Source organism: Ornithorhynchus anatinus, chromosome X1 (genome assembly GCF_004115215.2).
Source record: "Ornithorhynchus anatinus isolate Pmale09 chromosome X1, mOrnAna1.pri.v4, whole genome shotgun sequence".
Taxonomy (NCBI): Eukaryota; Metazoa; Chordata; class Mammalia; order Monotremata; family Ornithorhynchidae; genus Ornithorhynchus; species Ornithorhynchus anatinus.
The window spans coordinates 98,877,945-98,904,345 of NC_041749.1; the positions used below are offsets into that span (position 1 = coordinate 98,877,945).

Sequence of the window (26,401 nt, forward strand, 5' to 3'; positions counted from 1 at the left end):
ATGTTTTTCCAAGCATTTGGTACAGTGCTCTGCACACAGTAAGTGCTCAATAAATACCATTGGATGATTGATTTTCCAAGAGTGAATTCAGCCTTCAGGAAGAAAAGGACACAGTTTAAGTTCTATGGAATATTAAGAACATAAAGCAAGAGGGAAAAGACCTAAAGGAGTTTTAAATAGTAATCAAGTAATTACAGCATGGCACAGTGGGTAGAACATGGGCCTGGCAGTCAGAAGGTCGTGGGTTCTAATTTCGGCTCTGCCACTTGCCTGCTTTGGGATCTTGCGCAAATCATTTCACTTCTCTGTGCCTCAGTTACCTCATCTGTAAAATGGGGATTGAGACTGTGAAGCACAACATGGGACAGAGACTGTGTCCAACCCCATTTGCTCATATCCATCCCAGTGCTAAGTACGGTACTTGGCACATAGTGAGCATGTCCTGAATGCTTTAGTGGAAAAATGATCTGGGCAACAGAGTGGACTGGAGTGGGGCTGGGAGATCAGCAATGAGGCTGATGCAGTAATCCAGGATGAGTGATTGTATTAACGTGGTAGCAGTTTGCATGGAGAGGAGTTCTCTCCTACATCTGGGTAAAAAGCCTTTCTCAGTAGCTCTAATATTATACCATATTGGACCACAGCTCATCCAGAAAATCCTGGGCAAGCTCTCACCAGAGTTTCCTGTCGATTGTCATCTCTACTACCCGACCAATCTGAAGTAGGGTAAAATGTAGGAATAGAAGTTGCCTGCAGGCTTTGCACATTAGTAGGTGGATTAGCCTTGGTCAGTGATAGATTAGACTGTAAGCCCGTCAAAGGGCAGGGACCGTATCTGTTACCGATTTGTACATTCCAAGCATTTAGTACAGTGCTCTGCACATAGTAAGCACTCAATAAATACTATTGAATGAATGAATAATTGGGATAAAGATAGCAGGTGAGAAAACAGGAGTGGTGCTGAATAGTCATATCTGTAGCTCCATTAGTTTGGAATCAGGGTAGAGGGGCTGATTCACTAATTCATGTCTCCCTGCTGCAGGGTTTACAACAAAGTGAGGAAAAACAACTCACTAATCAAACATTATTGGTTCCAGTATACTAGAAGGATATCCTGAAAGGCCAAATGCCACAATGTTTAGTCATAAGATGCCATAAAATGCAACAGGCTGAAAGTGAACCGAAATGCACACCACAATTAACCACTCACCTAAGTGGCAACAAGGAGTCAGAAAGGTTAACAAATGAAAAAAAGGAGATACGCTCAGCACTCACTGAAGCATCTGTTGCAGTTCCGATCCAAAATACGACGAGGAGGTTGACTGCCAAATGATACTCTGTGGCTGAATGCTTAATTTGGCCTGTTTCATTAACTTATGTTTGAGACTTAACTTTACAACAACACTAAAAGCTCAGTGGGTTTCATCTTTACCAATGACAAAAGCCATTTTTTGGCTCCTGCAGGTAGAAGGTTATCATCATTGTTACCTGGCCACTCATGAGAGTTTTTTCTGCCTGGCTGAGAGTCTTTCCCTTAGCTTCGATCAAAGTTGCCATCACATCTGTATCCAAGTTAACGGATGGAGGGATACCAACTGCATTTAAATCAATCAACAAAATCAATCAATAGTATTTACTGAGGGCTTATTGTGTACCAAGCATTGTACCAAGCAATTGGAAGAGTAATAATAATAATAATTATTATTCTACTGTACTATTGTTATATTGTACTATCCCAAGTGCTTAGTACAATGCTCTGCACGCAGTAAGCACTCAATAACAACTGAATAATTGTGACATTTGTTAAGCACTTACCTACGTGCAAGGCACTGTTCTAAGCATTGGCATAGATACAAGCAAAATGGGTTGGACACAATCCCTGTCCCACATAGGGCTCACAGTCTTAATCCCATTTTACAGATGAGGTAGCTGAGGCACAAAGAAGTGACTTGCCTAAGGTCACACAACAGACAAGTGGCAGAGCCGTGATTAGAAACCAGGTCCTTCTGACTCCCAGGCCTATGCACTATCCACTAGGCCATGCTGCTTCTTAGTAAAACACATTACCAGCTCACAAGGAGCTAACAGTCTAGAGGGAAACAATCAGGGTTCCAGCTATGGCCACTCAATGGGCTCTTCAGGAACATATAACTCCTTTAAGCCTAAATTTCATTTTGTCCAAGTCAACTGAGCACAGAAAAGGGCATCTTGATTCTTTCACTTTCAGAAATACTCAATTCACACAATCTAACAAAACAGGAGCAGGATAGGCAGTTGCAGTGGTGAAGCTTTCTGCATACATCCATAGATAGAAAGCTCACCACTATATGGCAAGCTCCTTGAGGGCAGGGATCATGTCTTCTAACTCTAGTGCACTTTCCCAAGCTCTTAGAATACTATTTCTGCATACAGCAGGTGCTCAATAAGTACTACTTGCTGATTGATTGATGAATTGAGAAGGACATTAGAATTCTGGGCTACTCAGATCAGGGGTGACCTGAGGCTGACGCACGCCTCTGCCCTCGCCTTCCCATTTCACCCTTCCAAACCTGTTAGAACATGCTAGAGATGATAGATGGTCCACCCTAACCATTAGAATGGATGTCAACCTTCACAATTTCTCTAAGCATCCTGTTATCTCTGTCGGACCCAGAATAATGGGCTGGGTGGTCCAATGCCAAAGAATGGCACTGCTGATATCCCTTCCTCACCTTCCCATTTCACCCTTCCAAACCTGTTAGAACATGCTAGAGATGATAGATGGTCCACCCTAACCATTGGAATGGATGTCAACCATCACAATTTCTCTAAGCAACCTGTTAACTCTGTCGGACCCAGAATAATGGGCTGGGTGGTCCAATGCCAAAGAATGGCACTGCTGATATCCTTATATTTACCCCCCCCCCCCCACCCCGCCAACCCCGCCGAAACAGAATTGATTCAGCCTCGGAATTTCCTTCACAAATGTCTCCATCTTCTCAGTCAACAGCTGCTTTCTCCCTAAAATAGGCTTCCAAAGCCTCTAAAACATCTACATTCCCTTAGAGGGAATGGTGGCAGAATACAGTACCCACTTATATGGCTGATTAGCACATCAATTTTTAGCTTGCCTTCCTTCCGGTGACTGGGGCCACAGAATAGCCAAGGGATACTCAAGTGCCATTTTCACCCTCAGAATAAACTTGGAAAGACAGCTGTCATGGCTTGCACCCCAAGGTCATAAGAGGGACCGAAGGATCCCTGGATTCTCTGTAGTTGTGGATTCTAATCCAGTTCAGGGGCCAGAGGAAACCAGGGGACAGCTGGGTCTCATCTGCCACCAGGATAGTATAAGTTTTTCGTGGGCAAGAAATGTGTCAATTATTTTATTCTCTATTTCCCAAACATCTAATAGAGTACACTACTCCAAGTGCTTAATCAATCAATGGCCTTTATTGAGCTCTTACTGGGTGCAGATCTCTGTACTAAGCGCTTGGAAGAGTACAATACAACAGACCTGGTAGACACATTCCCTATCCACAATGAGTTTACAGTCTAGTGGTGGGGAGGCAGACTTCAATACAAATAACTTACAGATACATACATAAGTGCTGTGAAACTGAAGGTGGGGTGGGGTGAATATCAAATGCCCAAAGAGTACAGATCCAAGTGCATAGATGATGCAGAAGAGAGAGAGTGTTGGGGAAAGGTGTGTGTGCAGTGGTGGTGGGGTGCTAATAGGAGAAGCCCTCTTGGAGGAGATGTGCCCTAAATAAGGCTTTGAAGGTACGGAGAGTGGTGGTCTGGCATATATGGAGGGGGAGGTAGTTCCAATCAATCATATTTATTAAGCACTTACTGTGTGCTTGGGAAAGTAAAATATAACAGTTAATAACAACAATAATAATAATGATGGCATTTGCTAAGCACTTACTATGAGCCAAGCACCGATCTAAGCAATGAGATAGATACAAGGTAATCAGGTTGTCCCACATGAGGCTCACAGTCTTAATCCCCATTTTACAGATAAGGTAACTGAGGCACAGAGAAGTTAAGTGACTTGCCCAAAGTCACACAGCTAAGTGGTGGAGCCGGGGTTAGAGCCCACGACCTCTGACTCCCAAGCCCGTGCTCTTTACACTAAGCCACTCTGTTTCGTTCCCTGACCTCAACAAGCTTACGATCTAGAGGGGGTGTGGGTGGGTGGTGAAGGTGGTTTCCAGGTCATAAGGGGGAAATGGGAAAGGGATCAGTGATGAGATAGATGAGATCAGAGAACAGTAAGGAAGCTGGTGTAGAGGAGCATAGTGTGTGGGCGGGGCTGTAGTAGGAGATCAGTGAGGTAAGACAGGAGGGGGCAAGGGAGTTTCTGTTTGATGGGCAACCACTGGAGGTTTTTGAGGAGTGGGGAACCATGGACTGAATGGGTTTTTAGGAAAATGATCTGGACAGCAGAGTGAAATATGGTCTTGAGTGGGGGAGACAGGACACAGGGAGGTCAACAAGGAGGTAGATGGTGTAGTCAAGATGGGATAGGACAAGTGCTGAGATCAGCAGAGTACCAGTTTGGATGGAGAGGAAAGGAAGGGTTTTACCAATGCTCAATGAGTGCTTAGTGGAAAGCTCATACGCCTGCGAGTCAAAGGACCTGGGTTCTAATGCTATTTCTGCCACCTGTCTGCTATTGTAGTAACCTTGGGCAAGTCACTTAGGGGTTATACAGGTGATAAGAAAATACCTTGCAATTATTGCAACAACAATGGAAATATTAATTCAAAATAAAAAGAATTCAAGCTCTACATCTTTCTAGTAGCTGGTTCCACCCCCTTGCTACTCTCACTCTCCCTTTAATTTGTGAAATATTGAATACAATGTAGCTCCATATTAAAAATGAGGCTCGATTTGTAACCTGTGATTATAATTGAAAGTCCATACAGTGAACCGTAAGAAGAAAGTCTTCCCTTCAACAATTTGGAAAATCATTTTGATCCTTGGAAAAACTGAAATAGGATCATCTGACCACAATCAGACAAATGTATAAAAGCTTAGATTACATAGGGGAATGATATCTAAAGATACCAAAACTGAGTTATAGTCCTACTGCACGGATCACAAATGAATAAATAGGGCTGAAGGTCCAACCATAATCTATTAGTTTCTGACTCCCCAGTCATCTCTAGGTAGAATCAAAATTTAATCCTCCCACAGAGATGAGAATATATACTCTACAAATCTCCTTCCACTTATAAAAATGTAGAGCAAGACACACTTGCATTTTGCTGGCTAGAGGCGTGTTGGTCCTCAAGCTCAGGGACCATGCCCATGAACTCTGCTATAGTGTGCTCTCCCAAGTGCTATTACAGTGCTTTGCATGCACTAAGTGCTCAATAAATATGATTCGTTGATTGATAGTATGCAAAACTGTTCAATTACTCATCCTCCATTTTAATCTGTCAACTATGCTTAAATGGGCAAACACTTTATTTAGGTCTACTCCCATGGGAATTCTTAGAGCATCATTTTGTTCAAAAGGTAACAACCCCCCAAAAATGCAACCACTTGAAAACTATTTCTGATTATTTTCTTGGGATGTTAATTTTCCTGAGAAAATGTTTTTTTCGATTTCTTTTGATGGCGCTGAAGCAAAGGCTATCGAATAGTTCTTGAAGAGGGAACTCAAAGAATCTGAGTTTGGACTGTTTACTTCTTTGGGAAACCTCCTACTCTCTTCCAAATGTTGCCTGACATTTGTAAAGTTGTCTGAATCTGGCAGAATTGTGGTCAGAATTCACAATGGATGGTGCTGCTCTCTATCACCTTAGAACATTATACAACTATGGGAAGACAGGAACACCATGGACAAAGACAGCAGGGAAAAGCTATTTTTTGAAAAGTATAGGAGAAACTTCCAGGAACTCATAAAGAAACCCGGGTCTGGGTTCTTAAGGAGCTTACAATTGACATGTATGTGCTTCTTGCTGTGACTAGTTGAAAGGAAAGCAAATGTTTTCTGAATGTTAAAGAAAAATGAGTAAATGCATGCACTTTCAAGTTACTCATCTTGTTTGAAGCAGCTAATTCGCAGACACTGAGTCTGTACAAACATCATCTTTTGATCATTTTATTGCTGGCAGACAATTCATCTTCTTTGTTTACAATCTATGGTCTTATCTTATAGCCTGTGTCTTTTCCATTGCACCGAGTAAAATAATATTGGGAAATTTTTCTGGGACCACAAACTTGTTTATACAATGAATTTCTTTGAGGTCATGCAAATATTTTCAGAATAATGAAAAATATTGTAATTCAAAATCACTTCAATGCTCAAATTACCAATCTATATAATATCTACAAAAAATTCATGTATACATCAAGGCCTGGTTTGAAATCTTTGCTCATATTTGCCAAGAGATGATACTATTTGAAATGGTTTTCCACTGAAAATTGTAATGATTTCCACTTTCAGCTATACATACAAAGTAGAAATCACTCTACTCCTCTCCAACTGCTCAACAATACAAAAACTATTAAGTGTGCAAAGATATGGCTCATACTAGTTCCAAACAATTTTCTCATATTTACATAACCCATGTTTTTGGCAGTGTTCTCCAAAACTCATAACTGAAATGAGTTCAAAAGAGTAAAAGAGTTATTTAAAGAACAATCACAGCAACTTGCTAACAAGCCAGGGACTGGGTGTCGACAAAGTCCTGGTTCTTGGCAACAACTACAACAGCCCCTGAAATCAGAATGGGCAAATGTCAGTCCCAACCCGAAACAAGGAGACGTTATGACAGAGATGGTGGTTTTAAAAGCCTTGCTGACAATTCTGAACATCCCTTTCCACCTCACCCAACTGTCAGTCTGAGCCTCCCTTGAATTACAGTGGAGAGTTTTAAACTGTTACTTGAACAGCACATTTCTCAGCAACTTTTTTCTTTTTTGTGATGGGAGAATGAAAAACAGCAAAAAAAAAAAAAAAAGGTACTCTGCATTGTAATACCATTCCATTTTGTTGGAGACGTGGAGTGGCCTAGTGGAAAGGGCACAGGCCTGGAATCAGAGGACCTGGATTCTAATCCTACTTCTGCCACATGCCTGCTGTATAGCCTTAGGCAAGTAACTTCACTACTGTGTGCGGGCTGGGATGTAGAAGGATAGATGGGAGGTGAGGTAGAAGGGGGCAAGGTGATGGAGAGCTTTGAAGCCAATAGTGAGGAGTTTTTGCTTGATATGGAGGTTGACAGGCAACCCCTGGAGATTTTTGAGGAGGGGGGTGACATGCCCAGAACGTTTCTGTTGAAAGATAATCCAGGCAGCAGAGTGAAGTATAGACTGAAGTGAGGAGAGCCAGGAAGTACTGAGGTCAGAAAGGAGGCTGATACAGTAATCCAGTCAGGATAGGATGAGTGATTGCACTAACGTGGTAGTGGTTTGGATGGAAAGGAAAGGGTGGATCTTGGCAATGTTATGAAGGTGAGACTGGCAGGTTTTGGTGATTGATTGAATATGTAGGGTGAATGAGAGAGCAGAGTCAAGGATGACACCAAAGTTGTGGGCTTGTGCAATGGGTAGGATGGTTCTCCCTTCCCATAAAATGTGAGCCCCATGAGGTACAGGGACTGTGTCAGACCTCCTTATTTTGTACCTACTCAATGCTTAGCACACAGTAAATGCTTAGCAAATACCACAGCAATGATAAGAATAATTACTATTATCAATATTACTACTACCATAGCTTGAATTCACTAGGAGTCTCATTACCTAAAAGAGACTCACCTCCTATTACATGGATGGGATTTAAGACAAAAAAAAAAAAATTCCAAATGATTTCCATCCCTCTTGAGCCCTGTGCTTCACCATTCTCCCCTCCTCATAGATCTTTAGGATATCAGTGTTTCAATCTTTCACGCATATTGTCTGTATTATGCTCCTTCATTGTGGGCAGGGAATGTGGCTGTTATATTGTTATACTGTACTCTCCCAAGTGCTTAGTACAGTGCTCTGTACACAGTAAACTCTCAATAAATATGACTGACTGCCTGACTGATCTACCCATTCTGCAGGTCTCCCAAAGAAATATCGTGAATTAGAAGGGAAGAAACATTTTATCTGTCTCTTCCCTACTTTTCTTTTCCAAACCCTCTAGTCCTTCTTGTTTGTTGACTAAATTTCAGGAAATTATAGGGAGAACCAGAGAATGTAAGTCAATGGAGAAGAAGAAAAAAGTTGATTATTAAATCTAAAATCACTGCCTACAGAGAAAAGTACAGAGTAACCACAGCTTTTTCAAATCTACACAAAATTCATGCCAATAAACTGAAAAGGAGCAGGTTAAGATGTAGAAACATCCCAAAATGTCAATGAAATGCTGGATCTTCCCTGTCCACATTGAGTTTCTGACAAAGACTTTCTCTTACTTCACCTAAAGAGAATAATATTTAATCATAACTATTTCAATCATGAAAGAATTGCACATCCTTCACATAGAATGAAGTTGAATGCCAATATGTTGAAACCAGTAAATGTTTTGGATGGCGTGATCTAGGTTAAAATAAAAAATGGTTGATTGTAGCCTCATTCTCTAAATAAAATATAACTCCCCACCAAAAAAACCAAAAAGCTACTCATTAAAAATTGCAAGTTGAGGAGTTGTCCTTCATATAATTAAAATAGATGTAGGCTTAATCATGTTATAATGGTTGCTATTTTAAATGGGCACATATAAATTTTGCTGTTTGCTCATGTTTTTGGTTTAAGATCAAAATTACTTATTAATCCCTTTCCACATTGGGTTTAAATATAAAATATGTAGAGGAGGCATAAATATTTTATATAAATAAAAATGCACATTTTTGCATCAAGCTTACCATTCTTTTATAGAACTAAAATGGCCTGATGAACAAAAATGGCATCTGGTTTGAACCTAACATAATCCAAACTGATCTAAACCCACATGCTCAAAGGTTTCATCGATTTTAGTTATATAATATCCAAGACACTTGATTCTGCTCTCTCATTCACCCCACACATCCAATCTGTCACCAAAACCTGCCGGTCTCACCTTCACAACATCACCAAGATCCTCCCTATCCTCTCCATCCAAACTGCTACCTTGCGGGTACAAGCTCTCATCATATCCCGACTAGATTATTGCATCAGCCTCCTCTCTGATCTCCCATCCTACCGTCTCTCCCCGCTTCAGTCTATACTTTACTCTGCTGCCTGGATTATCTTCCTACAGAAACACTGGGCATGTCACTCCCCTCCTCAAAAACTTCCAGTGGTTGCCTATCAACCTTCGCATGAAACAAAAACTCCTCACTCTTGGCTTCAAAGCTCTCCATCACCTGGCTCTCTCCTACTTCACCCCCTTTCTCTCTTTCTACAGCCTAGCCTGCACACTCTGCTCCTCTGCCGCTAACTTCCTCACGGTGACTCGTTCTTTCCTGTCATTCATTCATTCATTCATTCATTAGTATTTATTGAGAGCTTATTATGTGCACTGTATTAAGTGCTTGGAGTGTACAATTCGACAACAGATAGAGACAATCCCTGCCCAATAATGGGCTCATGGTCTAAACGGGGGAGACAGACAGCAAAGTAAAACAGAACAAAATAGGCAGTCTAGTGCAGACATCATCAAGATAAATAGAATCAGAGATATACACATCATTTACAAAATAGAGTAATAAATAATATATGCAAATATGCACAGTGCTGAGGGGAGAAGGGGGAAGAGCAGAGGGTGGGGAGCGGGGAATGGAGAGGGGAGGAGGAACAGGGGGAAAAGTGGGGCTCAGTCTGGGAAGGCCTCCTGGAGGAGGTGAGCTCTCAGTAGGGCTTTGAAGAGGGGAAGAGAGTCTGGCGGATGTGAGGAGGGAGGGCATTCCACAACAGCCGTATATATTATTTTGTAGGTATTTGTTAAGCGCTTACTATGTGCAGAGCACTGTTCTAAGTGCTGGGGTAGATACAGGGTAATCAGGTTGTCCCACGTGAAGCTCACAGTTAATCCCCATTTTACAGATGAGGTAACTGAGGCAGAGAGAAGTTAAGTGACTTTCCCACAGTCACACAACTGACAAGTAGCAGAGCCGGGATTCAAACCCATGAACTCTGACTTCCAAGCCCGGGCTCTTTCCACTGACCCACGCTGCCTCTCTAGGACATGGGCCAGGGATCGACGGCGGGACAGGTGTGAATGGGAGACCGTGAGGAGGTGAGCAGCAGAGGAGCGGAGTGTATGAGGTGGGCAATAGAACGAGAGAAGGGAGGTGAGGTAGGAGGGGGCAAGGTGATGGAGAGCTTTGAAGCCAAGAGTGAGGAGTTTTTGTTTCGTGCGAAGGTTGATAGACAACCACTGGAGGTTTTTGAGGAGGGAAGTGACATACCCAGAGCATTTCTGTAGGAAGATGATCTGGGCAGCAGAACGAAGAATAGACTGGAGTGGGGAGAGACAGGAGGATAATGATAATAATGATAATAATAATAATAATGATGTTGGTATTTGTTAAGCACTTACTATGTGCCGAGCACTGTTCTAAGCGCTGGGGTAGCCACAGGGGAATCAGGTTGTCCCACGTGGGGCTCACAGTCTTAATCCCCATTTTACAGATGAGGTAACTGAGGCACCGAGAAGTTAAGTGACTTGCCAAAGTCACACAGCTGACAAGTGGCCGAGCCAGGATTCGAACCCATGACCTCTGACTCCTAAGCCCGTGCTCTTTCCACTGAGCCACGCTCAGAGAGGAGGCTGACACAATAATCCAGTCGGGATATTATGAAAGCTTGTACCAGCAAGGTAGCAGTTTGGATGGAGAGGAAGGGCGGATCTTGGTGATACTGTGCAGGTGAGACCGGCAGGTGTTTGTGACGGATTGGATGTGTGGGGTGTTGGATGTGTGAGGTGAATGAGAGAGCAGAGTCAAGGATGACACCAAAGTTGCTAGCCTGTGAGATGGGAAGGATGGTAGTACTGTCCACAGTGACAGGGAAGTCAGGGAGAGGACAGGGTTTGGGAGGGAAGATAAGGAGCTCCGTCTTAGACATGTTGAGTTTTAGGTGGCGGGCAGACATCGAAGTGGAGACGACCTGAAGACAGGAGGAGATACGAGCCTGGAGGGAGGGGGAGGGAATAGGGGAGGAGATGTAAATTTGGGTGTCATCTGCATAGAGATGATAGTTGAAGCCGTGGGAGTGAATGAGTTCACCAAGAGAGTGAGTATAGATGGAGAACAGAAGGGGACCCTTGAGGAACCCCTACAGTTAGGGGATGGGAGGGGGAGAAGGAGCACGTGAAGGAGACAGAGAATGAACGGCCTGAGAAATAAGAGGAGAACCAGGAGAGGACGGAGTCTGTGAAGCCAAGGTGAGTTAAAGTATGGAGGAGAAGGGGGTGGTCGACAGTGTCAAAGGCAGCTGAGAGGTCGAGGAGGATTAGGATAGAGTAGGAGCCATTGGAGGTCACTGGTGACCTTTGAGAGGGCAGTTTTGGTGGAGTGGAGGGGACGGAAATTAGATTGGAGGGGGTCCAGGAGAGGGTTGGAGTTGAGGAATTCAAGGCAGCGAGTGTAGATGACTCACTCTAGGAGTTTGGAAAGGAAGGGTACTAGGGAGATAGGATGATAATTGGAAGGGGACGTGGGGTCAAGAGAGGATTTTTTAGGATGGGGGAGACATGGGCATGTTTGAAGGCAGAGGGGAAGAAGCCGTTAGAGAGTGAGTGGTTAAAGATAGAAGTTAAGGAGGGGAGGAGGGAGGAGGAGGAGCACTCACCTCCTCCAGGAGGCCTTTCCAGACTGAGCCCTCCCTTTCCCTTTTCCCCTCCTCCCCTCCATTCCCCCACTCCCTCCCTCTGTTCTTCCCCCTTCCCCTCCCCACAGCACTTGTGCACATTTGTATATATTATTTATTACTCTATTTTATTAATGATGTATATATATCTATGATTCTATTTATCTTGATGGTATTGATGCCTGACTACTTGTTTTGTTTTGTTGTCTGTCTCCCGCTTTAAGACTGTGAGCCCGTTGTTGAGCAGGGATTGTCTCTATCTGTTGCCGAATTGTACATTCCAAGCGCTTAGTATGGTGCTCTGCACACAGTAAGCACTCAATAAATACGACTGAATGAATGAATGGTTTTAGGGCATCCTGGGTTTGGACTCTGGGTAGTAACCACTCTGTGGACAATACATCTCTGAAGGCTTCAACCAGAATTTATGCATCACTAATCTGCTGAGCCAATTACCAAGCTAATTTAGGCCCCAAATGGACTTTTCCCTTACTGTTCAGTTAACTGAAATTTAAAACAGGAATAACACTGGTGTTTATGATGTGCCAAGCCCTGTACTAAGCACTGGGGTTGATAAAAGATAATCAGGTCAGGAACAGTTTCTGTCCCACATGGGACTCCCAGTGAAAGCAAAGGTATTAAATCCCCATTTTACAGGAGAGGAAACAGAGAAAACAAGAAACTTGCCCGAGATCACCCAGCAGGTAGGTGGCAGTGCCAGGATTAGAACTCGGGTCCTTTAACTCCCAGGCCTGTGCTCTTTTCCACTGGGTCGCTGATTTGGAGAGCCTGAATTGTCTAGATAGTTGCCACTAACTCCCGCTTTGCCCATGACCGACTTTGTACCATTATGTGTCATTGGCTCCGTGACACCTCTCTCTGCTCTTCCCATCTGTTGGCCAAAGTGAAGGCGGAGGAGGTTGACAGCTACTGCTCCACTGCCACTTCTCCAGGTTGGCCTCTACCCTCTTCAAATTTAACAGTTCCTTTCAGGATAATTGCTGTTAGAATTCTTTAAGCTTCCTGAAGATCTGTGGCACACAAGTATCCTGGAAGAGTTCTGACCCCAGGAAGTCACAGATGTGCATAATTTGAAGACGGCAGTCAGACCAACAAAGACTGCTAGACCCTAACTTAAACAAAGTAGAATATTAATAACAGGATGAGGTTCCCAAAGCTTCTTCCTTTGACTTTAAATCAAGTTATAGAGCACTGGAAAGGAAAGAAAGAAAAATGAAAACACTAAGGGGAATGGTACCAATTAGCAAGTCCTCACTGTGTGGATCATCTAAAGCAGAACTGAACAAGGTAGAACGGATAAGAACAAAGCACAGTGTTCAAAAGCTGGGTATATAAACAGGAAATGGAAATGTGACCAAACACCACCCCCCACAAAAAAAAAAAGAGTCACGATTCTGAGCTAAAGTTCCTGTACATGTGTATTGGGAGAAGAACATTCAAGTCATGTTTGTAAATATTCAGGTTCTCTACCATCAGTACAAATACAAAAAAACATATAATGGGAAATGGCATCAACTTTTAGATCTTTAATAGAATGCTCTTCCATTATACATTATTAATATTTATATCACAATCATTATTGCTGAGTTTTTAAATCTAAGATGCCCATAAAGTGTTTGTAATTTTTATAGTAAATAGAAATTCATTTTCCAGCAGTGTTTGTTAGACAGCAGTTGACTGATTGCAGTTTGAAACATTTATAATCTTATCTTGTCAGATGTCAGTGGCTGCTTTTTATTTCGGTTGGGGGAGGAGAGGAAGGAAGAATACAAATTATTATTTTCATAACATGATTCTTGACCATAACCAATGATTTCTTCAAAATGATTTTCCACATACTGCTAATCTTACCTTGTTCTGTATCAGTGAGTTCCTCAAACAGTTCACAATAAAACAATGTAATAAAAACAGTTTCTTTGTTCTCTGATGAAAATGTTTTCCTGCCCACCCAAAAGTATCTCAGATCCATTTTCCAAGTCTGTAGAAGCCTTATTAATACTAGATTGTCTGAATCTAGTAATGAGTAGTTCTGATAGCATTCCTTTTCCTAAAAGATGTCCCAGACAAGCTTACACAAAGTATTCTTTTACATTACAGAAGTGAACTTTCATCAATGGCCACTGAATACATAATCGCTACCTTAATTTGCATGATGCTTTACACAACAACGTAAGAGTTTATTCTATTCCTTTTGTTTGCATGAATCAAATACATAGCAAATGTGAGTATCCTTCCCTTAACTATATTACCTAGTCTTTTTTTATTAAATTCAGTTATAAAACTGCTTAGACTCTCAATATATTCAGTAAGGACTCTGGAATCAATATCTAGCTAATAAGTAGTAAATTAATCACTTATGACAAAATATTAACATTTGTTTAATTTTTTAAATTGTATTTGTTAAGTGCTTACTAGATGCCAGGCACTGTACTAAGCACTGTGGTATATACAAGATAACCAGGTTGTACACAGGTTGTCCTTCTCCCAAATAGGGCTCACAGTCTTAATCCCCATTATCCAGATTGGGTAATTGAAGCACAGAGGACTTAAGTGACTTGCCCAAGGTCATGCAGCAGACAAGTGGCAGAGCCAGGACTAGAACCCAGGCCCTTTGATTCCCGGGATCCATGTGCTTTCCACTAGGTCATGCTGCTTTTTAGAAAGCACCATAATCCAATTGGCAAAAAAAAATAATAAAAATACACAACTCAAAATGATGGCAGAGTGCCTAGATGTAAGCTTTAAAAGATATTTGATTCATGTTGCTTTATATCTGACTCCCTTCTTGTCAAAGCAAAACAATGCTCATCAAAAACATAAATACAATGTCTATTTATTGGAAGTTGCTATGAAAATCTCAAAGGCTAAATAAAACGTCCAATACTTTTTATCCAAAAATCTCACTTAAATGTATACCCACTCTTCAACGTCTAGGATCACCCTAAAAGATGGGTTATTCTAGAAAAACATAAACAAGGAGTTTCTGTTAACTTCTTCCTCCAAGGGAAACCAGGGAGTCAATCAGTTTCCAGAAATTTGCCTTGGGAATCCTGCCCCAAATTGTACTGGTCAGCTGGATGTACTGGTGCTACGTTTCCAGAATGGGCTCTGGGACAGGACAAGAGGTATGCAGTTACACTAACATTACATCTCTGCCGACCCAGTACTCTATGTCCCACGTGGACTCAAACTAAAAAAAAGGGCTTCTCTCCTACAAAAATAGTATGAGGAAACACTACATGCCCCTTACAGAGCTGATTGGTGAAATGTATTTGTTTGGCAGGTTAGGGGGGAGGTGATCTTTAGCATAACTGCTGCTTGGACCTTCTTTGCAATATCTTTCATTCAATAGTATTTATTGAGCGCTTACTATGTGCAGAGCACTGTACTGAAGACCTCTACTTAGATCATCAACCAAGGGGAAAAAAAAACACTTGGGTCTCTAGCTCTCATCTTTGAAAAGTAAAGGGGCAGCGGTCGGTGAGTCCTTTTTTCAGGAGAGTGTCTAACACTGTCCCTCTCATAAGGTTGCTACTTCCAGAGCAATCTTTACTGCATTAGACTTCAGTGATTTGTCTGCATTCAATTAACATAAAAAAATTATGGAATTTGTAACATGTTTAATAATATATTAATGTTAAATTACATGTTAAAGAGATATATCTGAAACCATTCATAAAGATATGATCCTTCAATTAAACTCATAGTTCTCTCCCTGGTCTCTCACTCCCACCTCTTCCACTCTCCACTTTCTTCCCCTCAGCCCCTCCATTCTAAGCCTCCAGCCACTTGCCTCTTTCCCAAACCCTTTTTCCCCTCTTCTTCTCTCCTCTCACCATCTGATCCAGTTCTCCCTCCCCCTTCCCTCCTCTCCCTTTCCCCTCCTCCTCCTCCTCTCCCTTTCCCCCCTCATCCTCCTCCTCCTCTCCCCTCCCTTTCCTCCTCTTCTCCCCTCCTTCCTCCCTTCTTCCCCCTTCCCCCCTCCCTTTTCCCCTCATTTCCCCTTCCCCCCCTCCTCTCCCTTTTCCCTTCCCCCCATCTTTTCCTCTTTCCCCTCCCTCCTCTCCCTTTTCCCTTCCCCCCACCTTTTCCTCTTTCCCCTCCCTCCTCTCCCTTTTCCCCTTCCCCCCTTTTCCTCTCCCTCTTCTCCCTTCTCCCCCTTTCCACCCCTCCTCTCCCCCTCCCCACCTCCTTCTCCCCCCCTTCCTCACCCCCTTTCTCCCCACTTCTCACCTCCCTTCCCCTCCCCACCTCTCCTTCCCCTTCCCTCTCCTCATAACTGCCTCTTTAACCCTGTCTGGTATTGTACCTTTTTATGTTTCTAGAGCATTTCTAAAACAAAGATTATTTCATTAGCACAACAGGTTATTAAACTAATGTACATGTCACCGAATGACAAAACACATCCAAATTACAAACGGTTTCATTCACTTTTTCTCTAATTTATCAGAATCCCATGGTATGGTTTTTCATTTGGATAGCTCAACTAAGTTCTGAGAAAAATGCCAATAAACCAGAGATAAAATATCCTAGTGTACAGTCCAAGAGAATATGACATTCAGTTAAATTAGCACACTTACCTCTGAACAATGATTTTTAAGAAGGAGGCAACAGAAGTTGACAGAGCCACGAAAGAATTAAGTCACTTTCAGTCAACTGGCAGTATAAACGGATGACAGAAAAGCTTTGGTGACCCAAAGACAGCAGATGACAAAAAGTAAAAGGAGTTGAGAGATGTTCTGGTTAGATCACCAAACAACACAACACATTGTTTCCTAGATTTTCTCCTCTGCTCTGCCTTGTCTCCACGTACGTGGCAACTGCCATTTTTCATACAGTTCTAACACTTAATTAAAAAGGTCGGTTACAGCATGTTAGACTTCAACCCTTCCACTGCACATAGAAGGAGCGCTGCAAAGGTTCATTGATGGATGATGAATCGAGTGAATGGTTTTCTATCGAACAGTAAATAGGTTAGGAATTTGAGTTTTGTCCTGCACTCTTAAAAATTCCAAAATCATTAATAATGTGTTTTAGAAGAACGCCGAGTTCTCTGGGTAAGACTTGCATTTTGCTTCCATTCTTGACTTACCTTGACCTCCCTTTGTTGCTCCATATGAAAGACCTGAACTAAAGCTACGAGTGTAGCAGTGAAAAAAAAATCATGTTTGAGGACAAAATAGGAATCTGAATTATGGATAGGGTTGAGAAGCACGTCAACGCTGCTGTAGTTCAACGACTGTTCTCTTTCACCCCTGTGGAAAAGGAACAACTTTGCAAGGCTTAATCCGATTTCACTGCTTTTTCCCCCCATCTAACTCTGCATAATTATATATGCGTACCCATTCACACAGGAGTGGAAAACGCAAACATGTTCTGAATACCATGTCACTTATATTGCAGGTAGCAAGTCGATTCAATCTGGAAGATATCAAACGAGAAATCAAATCCAGGTTGATACCTAATTCCTACCCTCGAAAGCTACCGCAGCCTAGGGCATGGAAGAGAGGTCGGTTTTCTCTCTAGCTGCTAAACCGACCCCCAGTTTCCTGTTGGCACTCGGAGCAAATTAGTAAAAGTTCTCCATGCATTTTTTCCCTGTCTGTTCGCCCAGACTCCCTTAAAGTCTGGAAATTCAACTCGATCCCAAGCTCTCTCTCGGTCGCGGGGATTTGCCGCGAAAGGCATGGGATCTGTTTACATTTCTGGGTGCGTTTTCGTTCCGTAATCTCCCCGCCTGGGCAAGCGCTCCCTCACCTTGGGGTTTCACTCTTGGGAGCCTTTGGCCAAACTCCTTCTGTCTTGCCAACCCGCTGAAGATTAGTATTTAGCCCACCCATCGTGTTTCAAAAGGGGGAGTTCCTCTAACCTCTTCCCGCCAAAAGAAGAAGCGTTAAGCCCTTCCCCAACCCCGGGAAGCTGGCCAACTATGTGTTTTCTGCCCCAGCCCGCAATCTGCCGTGCCATACCGCCCTGCTTCGCCCTGGTGGGCACGTCTGCCGGCTGCCGCCTTACTACTGTGTGTATATATGTGTGTTTTGTTTTTCTTTTGGGGGGGGGGGTGGTCCTACGAGGAAAGGGGCAGGCTAGCAGAGTGGCTGGGGAACGGCGAAGCCTGGACTGCGATCGAGGCAGCCACGGGACAAGCCTCGATTGCCCAAGCGCGTCAGAGTTGGTCGGCGTGAGCCGAGGGGGAAAGGGCAAGGTGCGTGACTGCCTTCGGAGCACCATCCCGGGTCTGGTCTCCCGATTTCTTTTTCTTCTTGCCAGGAGACAAACTTATTTTCTACTCCCCCACCCCAAAGAGCTCGTGTGCGTCGCCGCCCCGCGCTGTCAGCGGCGAAGGCACGCGGTCCCGCTCGCTCCTGGCCCCGCTGGGGCAGCGGCGGCGGAGGAGGAAGAGGAGGAAGAGGAGGCGGCGGCGCCCGCCCCGCGTGCCTGCGCGCGCTGGGCTCGCCGCGCCTCGCCGCCTCAACCCTGAAAACTGCAAAGCTCAGGGCTTCCTCCCGGCGACGGTCCTCTCTCCTCCAGGACTTGGGCTGGTGCCGCTCTCCCCAGCCCAGCTCTCCGCCTTGGCCCTATGAGCGGCGGCAAGACCCCAGCCCGGCCGGGCTGCCATCCCCGGCGATCGGGGGCAGCCCTTCCCAGCCTTCCCCCTCCCCGAGGCTGGGGCTGGGTCTGGGGGGAGGTCGGTGTGGGGGCTGAGTGGTGCCGGTCAAGCTTGACCAAGGTCCCCCCCGTCCTCCCCCTCGAACCTTACCTTAGCAAGAAGCTCAGGACCGCAGACAGATCCCCGGAACCCGGGGTAGCGGGGAAGCTTCCTACTTGCAACCAATCCCCGCGTGGAAGCCGGGACTCAGCCGCTCGCTCTGCTGTCCCTCCCTCCCTCCTCCCCTCCCCTCTCGGCTGCTCAGAAAACCCGGAGCAGCCGAGCCGCCTCGTGCAACTCCTTTGGGGCGCTCGGAGGCAATCGGGGCGGGCGCAATCGCTGGAGCTAGTGTGGAGACGCAAGCAGGAAGCAAATGCGCTCCACCTGCGGGGTGATGGTCCTTAAGTAGGAGCCGGGGAGGCAGGCTCTGGCCCCTTTGGATGGAGGAGGTTAGGGTAACGCCTCTATGCCCGTTGTCGTTTCCCAGAGTCCCACCTTCCCGATTTGGATGGTGGCGTGGGAGGGATTGCTGTTCCCGGAGAGTAACCCGTAATGTGGAACGTCAGAGATGCCGGGCCGGGGCGGGGGGGAGAGGGACATTGGTGACCATCGAGGCAACCCCACCCCCCGGAGCCTCAGCCCAGGGGAGCCGGCGGATGAACGAAGAAGCCCGCAGCACGCAGACTACCCGCTTAACCCTTTCCTTCCGTGGCTCATATTCAGGCGTGCCGCTTGGTGCCTGTTGGGCAGACCCGGGAGGCTCGCAAGCCTTCCGGTCCCAGTGACGAGTTGGGCTGGGCGGCCTCAGCCGCTCCTGGCCGTCCCGAGCATCTGGGGGAGGGAACTTCGCAAGAGAGAGAGACTGTAGAGCTAAAGAGTTTTACGCTTTCCTCAGCGAAAATCGAAGGGTTTTTAACATAAAGCGTGGCGGTCGAGGTCGCAGCCCTGGCCTCTTTAGTAATTGAGTTTGATTTAAACAGGGGTCCAGAAGGTTTTAAGTTGGAGGGGGAAGAGATGGAAGTAGATAGGTACGTCTAGTTTGAGAAGTTATTACATACACTTCTGGTGCTCCGTAGCATGTGGCCCGGAGATAATGCGCGCCCATGACTTTAGCCTAAGTGCGATGGGGGAATGAATGAGTGTGCGGCAGGCGGGGAGGGGGAACGCAAGGTTGTTGCTTTTTCGCAGGACTTTCCTCCCTCCAAACCACCCTGTAGAAATGCCGATTTTTGGCAAACTACTCTCTTGGGCTTAGCTAGAGTCTCGGGAGTCTGAATGTGAGAAAATAGAATCAGCCACAGCCAAGCCTTGCTGGGATGACTTAGTAACTCCAGGAGGAGCCCCAGGTCCTCTCTTGGGAGGTCTGAAGGAAAGAAGCACCTAGGCTTTTGCTAAACCCCATCCGTTGCCGTGGACTGTATTGCCTTAGGCATGCAGCAGTCTACACACTTACACAATCAAGTAAACACGCTATGACATGATGTTTTCCACACTGTTGATGAGAAGAGTGCTAAAATGAAAAAAAAAAGTACAATTTGCAATCGGATGCTTTATTTCCCCCAAGATAAAAGCAGTCATTTATTTAACCCAGGGCGATCCCCCCCCCCCCCCCCCCGCTTCTAGAACTTGCAAATTTCAGATATATCTTCAGACATTCAAACACACGCGCATATATTGACTGCAACCCTATGACCTCTGAAATTAAGCTAACAGATGTTCTGGAAAGAGTTTTTTTTACCTGTTTTGATTTTTCTGACTTGGCTTTTTTTTAGTATTTTTTATTCTGTGACAATAGGAGGCTCTCTTTTTTTCGCTCAATTTGATAACGACGATTTTTGCCTCATCTGAGCGGCAGGTTGACAGAAATAGAAGATAGGGTGCACCGTTTCCAGTATAAATCACGAAACTAATAAGAGGAATACACATATCCGGAGCGATTTTTTAAAAAATAAGCAAAATATATAACCGATCAGGTTTTACTTCAAAGAATGGCCAACTTTTTCCGGTTAATTATGGGAATATAACACTTTCGCATTTACAATGATGATTTTGAAAACTTTAAGTAATGCAAAATGTCAGAGAAGTTTCCAGGAAATTCTCTGACGATTTATAAACCCACGAGGGATACTCGGGGAGGGGGTTAGTTTTAGGATCAAACAAGCAAAAGGTGCAAGGAATAGGATACGATCTACTTGTTAGCCCTCGTAGACATCGTCCACGCTTCCAAACGGACTGCGTAGCTTAATCCCCTAGGGAGAGCATTTTCCACCGAGCTTTGAACGTTTAACATTGGCAGAGAAGATATGGAACCAAGAAATAGTCTTCTTAGTCGCTACCAGTTTGTGATTTAAGAAAATCCCCGGGGGGGGGGAATTAAACATCAGTAGAGGAAATCATATTTATCAATCAAACTGGGGCATCCAGTCACAATTTCCGCTGCCCACCCGGCCCCACTGTTCAATTCCTCTATTTGATCAGCACCTCCTCAGGGAGCTGCGTCTAGTAGAAAATTCAATCAAACTCCATTCCTTTTTTTCCTAATGGCAACGGAGAGCAGATCCTAACGACGGGAAGATCAGTTTGACATCAAAGAATGCTTCAAAAGCGAAAGGGAACCGGGGGTTTGATGCGTGGAAATCAAGTCTTTCGGAGGGGGAATGGTTTGTTTTTAGCTTGGGGTTTAGCCAGGGCAGGCTTGCTGTGAAAACAGCGGCACACGTGGATTCCCCTCACATCCGGGGCCCTGGCCGCGTGTCAGCTTCTTGCCAGGGGAGCAGGCGATCGGGATTCGATCTAGGGAAACGCTCCAAGAGAATCAATTAACGCCGCCGGCAGCAGGTTCAATAGTACTGCACCGAGGCCCACGCCCGAAGTGTGCATGAATGAAACACTCATGTGCTCCCGTGAATTGCAAATAATTATCATCCCCGGTCAATAGAAGAGAGCACAAGGCGGGGGGTGGAGGAAGCAGGCAAACAAAAATAATAATAAAAAAACCCTCTCTGCTTCAACCTGCCAGAGTTGCAGCAGAGAGCTGATGAAGTCTCCAAAACGGTACTTCAAGTTTTTGAGTCAAGTCTCTTCTGTTCGGGGAAACCTATGTGCCCACAAGGTCACCTCATAAATCCAGGTATTGTGATATAGCGCTGCAAATCCGGATCGGGCATAATAACTCTTAAGGGAAATCAACTCGCAAAATGCGTCCGAGTTTTTCAAAGGTGCATGTGCAGAATGAATCATTACGGCCAGGCTCAGCACGCAACAGTTCTGCTAAATCCAGGTAGGGAGAGAAGCATCTCTTTTCTGCCCCTGCCACTGCTCAACTCCAGTTGTACCGGGCCGAAAAGTTGTCAGCCAAGAGATAGGGGAGTAAGGGGACCGTGGAATGTCTTTCGGGAAAGAGATGGCTTTTTTGACAGCATCGGATTTGAGTCGATTTTTACTGTACAGTGTGTATCCAGTGGGATTAAAACCACCAAAACCCTCTTTGTTCTAAATAAGGTCATTCAAAAGGAGGGGAAATATGTCAGACAAAGCACACCTTATTTATTAAATCAGATTTTATGAAAATATGATCAGACCCTTAAAACAGCCACTGAGTCTCAAAATTCAGATTTTTCTTTTGTTTTGATAACAGCTTCAAATATCCTTTTGGTGGAATGATAAATGGGTGGGGGCAGTTTTAAGATCAGTTGAAATAATGAGAAAACAACACAGATTTTAAAGTCCTGCAGACCAACCTTCAATAGTGCATTAGTATGTAATTGTGCTAGATGATAATTCTGCTGCAGATTCAGGGCATAGGAATAAAAATAGTTACACTGTGCTAATGATAATTAACATGCAAAAAGCTGCATGCCTCCAAATGCCATGAAGGTAGTGATACAGGCTGATAGGTGGAGGCAAAGGCTGACATTCCAGCCACAATGATGGGCACAGGAGTTTAAGCCCGGAGGGCTAAAAAAAGAAGCATTGTATCACCCACATTAACTTTGCAATTGATTGTTTTCTTTGATCCCTATCACTGACTCAGTTGTACCTCAAAGATATGAACTATAATAATAACGTTGGTATTTGTTAAGCACTTACAGTGTGCAGAGCACTGTTCTAAGTGCTAGGGTAGATACGGGTTAATCAGGTTGTCCCACGTGAGGCTCACAGTTAATCCCCATTTTACAGATGAGGTAACTGAGGCACAGAGAAGTTAAGTGACTTGCCCACAGTCACACAGCTGACAAGTGGCAGAGCAGGGATTCAAACCCATGACCTCTGACTCCCAAGCCTGTGCTCTTTCCACTGAGCCACCTGCTTGCAAGTAAACTGTTTAACTAGGGGTGGGGACAGAGCCAGAATGTCATTTCTTCCACTGAAACATTTAAAAAAAAAATGACTGTACTTTACAAAGAAAGCACATGTACAGAGAAGCAGCGTGGCCTACTGGAGGGAGTACAGGCCTGGAAGTCAGAGGATCTGGGTTCTAATCGCAGGTCTACCATGTGTCTGCTCTGTGACCTTGAGCAGGCCACTTACCTTCTCTGTGCCTCAATTACCTCATCTGTAAAATGGGGATTAAGACAGTTAGCCTCAATTGGGACATGAACTATGTCCAACCTAATTATTTTGTATCTACCCCAGTGCTTAGTACAGTGCCTGGCACATAGTAACCGTTTAACAAATGCCATTTTTAAAAAAAAACAAACAACTGTTGAGATTCTACACCTTTGAAAGAGGAAGGACCATGATCCAAATTTCAGGGGTGTTTTTGAGGTGTTTCAATCTCAGTGTCAGTGCTCTCCACAGAGTTCAATAAATACTTGAATCAATGCTTGATTGATTGATTGATCTCAGACTCTTGTTTTTAACCCTACATTGCAATTGCTTGCAATTTTTTCCTGAGAAATTCTGGCCCTTTTTCCTTTGAGAATCAATCAAGGCCTGCATTAAGCACTTGGGAGAGCACAATATTAGAGATGATCCCTGCCCTCAAGAAGCTTTACAGTCTAGCAGGGGAGGCGGACTCTAAAATAAATTTTAGGGAAGCATCATGGCTCAGTGGAAAGAGCACGGGCTTGGGAGTCAGAGGTCATGGGTTCTAATCCCAGCTTCGACGCTTGTTGGCTCTGTGACTTTAGGCAAGTCAGTTAACTTCTCCGTGCCTCAGTTCCCTCATCTGTAAAATGGGGATTAAGACTGTGAACCCCACGTGGGACAACCTGATCACCTTGTATCCCCCCCAGCACTTAGAACAGTGCATGGCACATAGTAAGCGCTTAACAAATGCCATCATCATTATTATTATTATTATAAATTACTGACAGGGGAAGGTAGCCAAGCCATGCATAAGTGCTGTGGAGGGAGAAGGTGGAGTGAGTAGGGGATACTAACCGCATAGAGAAGCAGTGTGTCTCAGTGGAAAGAGCCTGGGCTTGGGAGCCAGAGTTCATGGGTTCGAATCCCGGCTCTGCCACTTGTCAGCTGTGTGATTGTGGGCAAGTCACTTCACTTCTCTGTGCCTCAGTTACCTCATCTGTAAATTGGGGATTAACTGTGAGCCTCACGTGGGACAACCTGATTACCCTGTATCTCCCCCAGCACTTAGAACAGTGCTCTGCATATAGTAAGTGCTTAACAAATAACATTATTATTACAGGTGGTGAGGGGTGGTGAATTGGTAGATGATAATACCACATTAGATTGTAAATTTCCTGCAGAAAGGAATAATTTCTTTTACCTCTGTAGTATCCTCTCAAGTGCTTGGAAGAGTGTCCTACACACAGTAGGAATTTTTATTGATAATAATAAATCATGTTATTTGTTAAGCACTCATTATGTGTCAAACACTGTACTAACCACTGGGGTAGATGCAAGATGATCAGTTTGGACAGTCTCTGACCGACATAAATGGGGCTCACAATCCAAGAGAGAAGGAGAATGGGTATTGCAACCCTATTTTATAGCTGAGGAAACTGAGGCATAGAAACGTTCTATGGCTTGCCCAAAGGCACACAGAAGGCAAGTGACAGAGCTGGGACTAGAGCCCAGGTCTTCTGACTCCCAGGTCCATGCTGTTCCCAAATACTATTGATCAATTAATGATCAATTGATTGATACCATTATCCTCGATATATTTAGGAAGAATTGAGTTGATTCATCTAAGGGCTTTGAGTTCTTCGGAAGAGAGGCAATATATAGATATGAAGAATGATCATAATTTATAAAATATAGTTTATGAAGCAGTGTTGAATCAGACCAGATTTAGCATTCTTAAGAATATACTTGCAAGGTCAGTCAAATAAATAACTGCTTTACCAGGATAAATAATGACTTTGGCCAGTTCGGTCATGGAGATGGCAGCTCAGTTTATGGCTAGATTCTTACCTACTGACCTCAGTTCTCAACACACTGAGGTAGGCCTGGGTCTCCCCCACTCTCCCACACCCAGCTTCAATGGCCGAAAAGCCATTTTGCCCATTTCCAGCTTTGGCCGGCACAGAGGCCTTCCCCTCCCAGCTCTGTAGTCATGATGGTGGGGCTTTTTCACATCACCTTCTCAGTGACTGAACTGAGCAAGGGCCTTGCCTCCCAGCTGCAGCAACTGAGGCTATTTTGCCCAGCCAGAGTCAGGTTGCGAAGAGGATTTTGCTCGGTGAGATTGGGTGGTGGTGGGACCTTGTCCACTAGCTGCTCAGCTAGTGGTCATGGCCATGGATAGACCTGCCCTGGCTGGTTCCTTTAACTCAAGACAGGAGGAAGATTTAGGTAAGTGAAGTCTGCCTCCATGTTGTTTTTTCTCACCTCTCTGTTACGGTTCTCCATCTGGGTCTGTCCTTTCTCTCCTCTCAGTCAATAGTATTTATTGAGCATTTACTGTGTGCAAAGTACTGTACTAAGTGCCTGGGAGAGTAAAGCATAACAATATAACAGCCACATTCCTGGCTCACAATGAGCTTATAGTCTAGAGGGGGAGATACACATTAACATAAATAAAATTACAGTTATGTACATAAGTGCTGTGGAACTGGAAGGGGGATGAATAAAGGGAGCAAGTCAAGATAACACAGAAGGTAGTGGGAGAAGAGAAAAGTAGGGCTTAGTCAGGGAAGGCCTCTTGGAGAAGATGTGCCTTCAATAATTGTAATTGTTGGCTATGAAGAGGGGGCATTCCTGGCCAGAGGTAGGACGTGGGTAGGAGGTCAGTGGCAAGAAAGATGAGATGGAGGTACAGTGAGAAGGTTAGTATTAGAGGAGTGAAGTGTACAGTCTGGGTTGTGATAAGGTGTGAAGGGATGGAGTCGAATGTGCAAGTGGAAGGGGTAGATTTTGATAAAAGGCAGGCGATCTCCTTTAAGCATCTTTGTCTTTTTTCTCTTTTCACTGTTTTTTAGGTCTCTCTTTCCCCACCAAAGCCCTACCCCACATTTGCCTTTTCAGTTTCAAAATGAAAAGTTGACACCTGTGAATTCATGTAGGCTAATGCAATAATTTTAATTGTTAATCAACAGTCAAGATTAATAGGCTAGGTTAAGTCAATCTAAGAAATAACAGGAAGTCTATAAAGCTTTTCAGTTCAAAGGATATAAAGCATTTTTAATCATGATTTAAATTCCAAGAAGTCATCTCCTTAAAAGTTTTAGTTAAGGGAGAATGCTAATGTTTAACTTCATTATCTATCTGTGAACTTGAAACTGTGATGAAAAATAATCACCTCGTTCCAATTATTAAAGTAACATGTATTGAAAATGTACCAAAAAAGTAGAAGTACTTTAATGCCTTATTAAAACTTTTTTGGTATGCCTTAAAGAAGAAAAGTTACAAATTGGGAAAAGAGGTGAAACTCAGAGCATATTGACACAATGAGATCTTGATGGTTCATTTTTTTTTCATTAACTTACAAATTTATGTACCTGGACTCAAGGACATGAAAAAGGTATCTTCCCTGAGCATGCTACTCCACTT

The 26,401-nt window shown here is 44.1% G+C and overlaps 1 protein-coding gene across 3 annotated transcripts in view; it reads right to left on the reverse strand.

Annotated features, from left to right (window-relative positions):
- Positions 1-18,948, reverse strand: part of CNTN4 (contactin 4) — an 893,626-nt gene extending 874,678 nt beyond the window's left edge. The window contains exon 1 of one of the 3 annotated variants that reach the window (XM_029051523.2): positions 18,557-18,948. The gene's annotated coding sequence lies outside the window, so the exon portion shown is untranslated. The remainder of the gene's footprint in view (positions 1-18,556) is intronic. The other 2 variants (XM_029051520.2, XM_029051519.2) reach the window with 2 other exon arrangements.
- Positions 18,949-26,401: the final 7,453 nt, after the last annotated feature.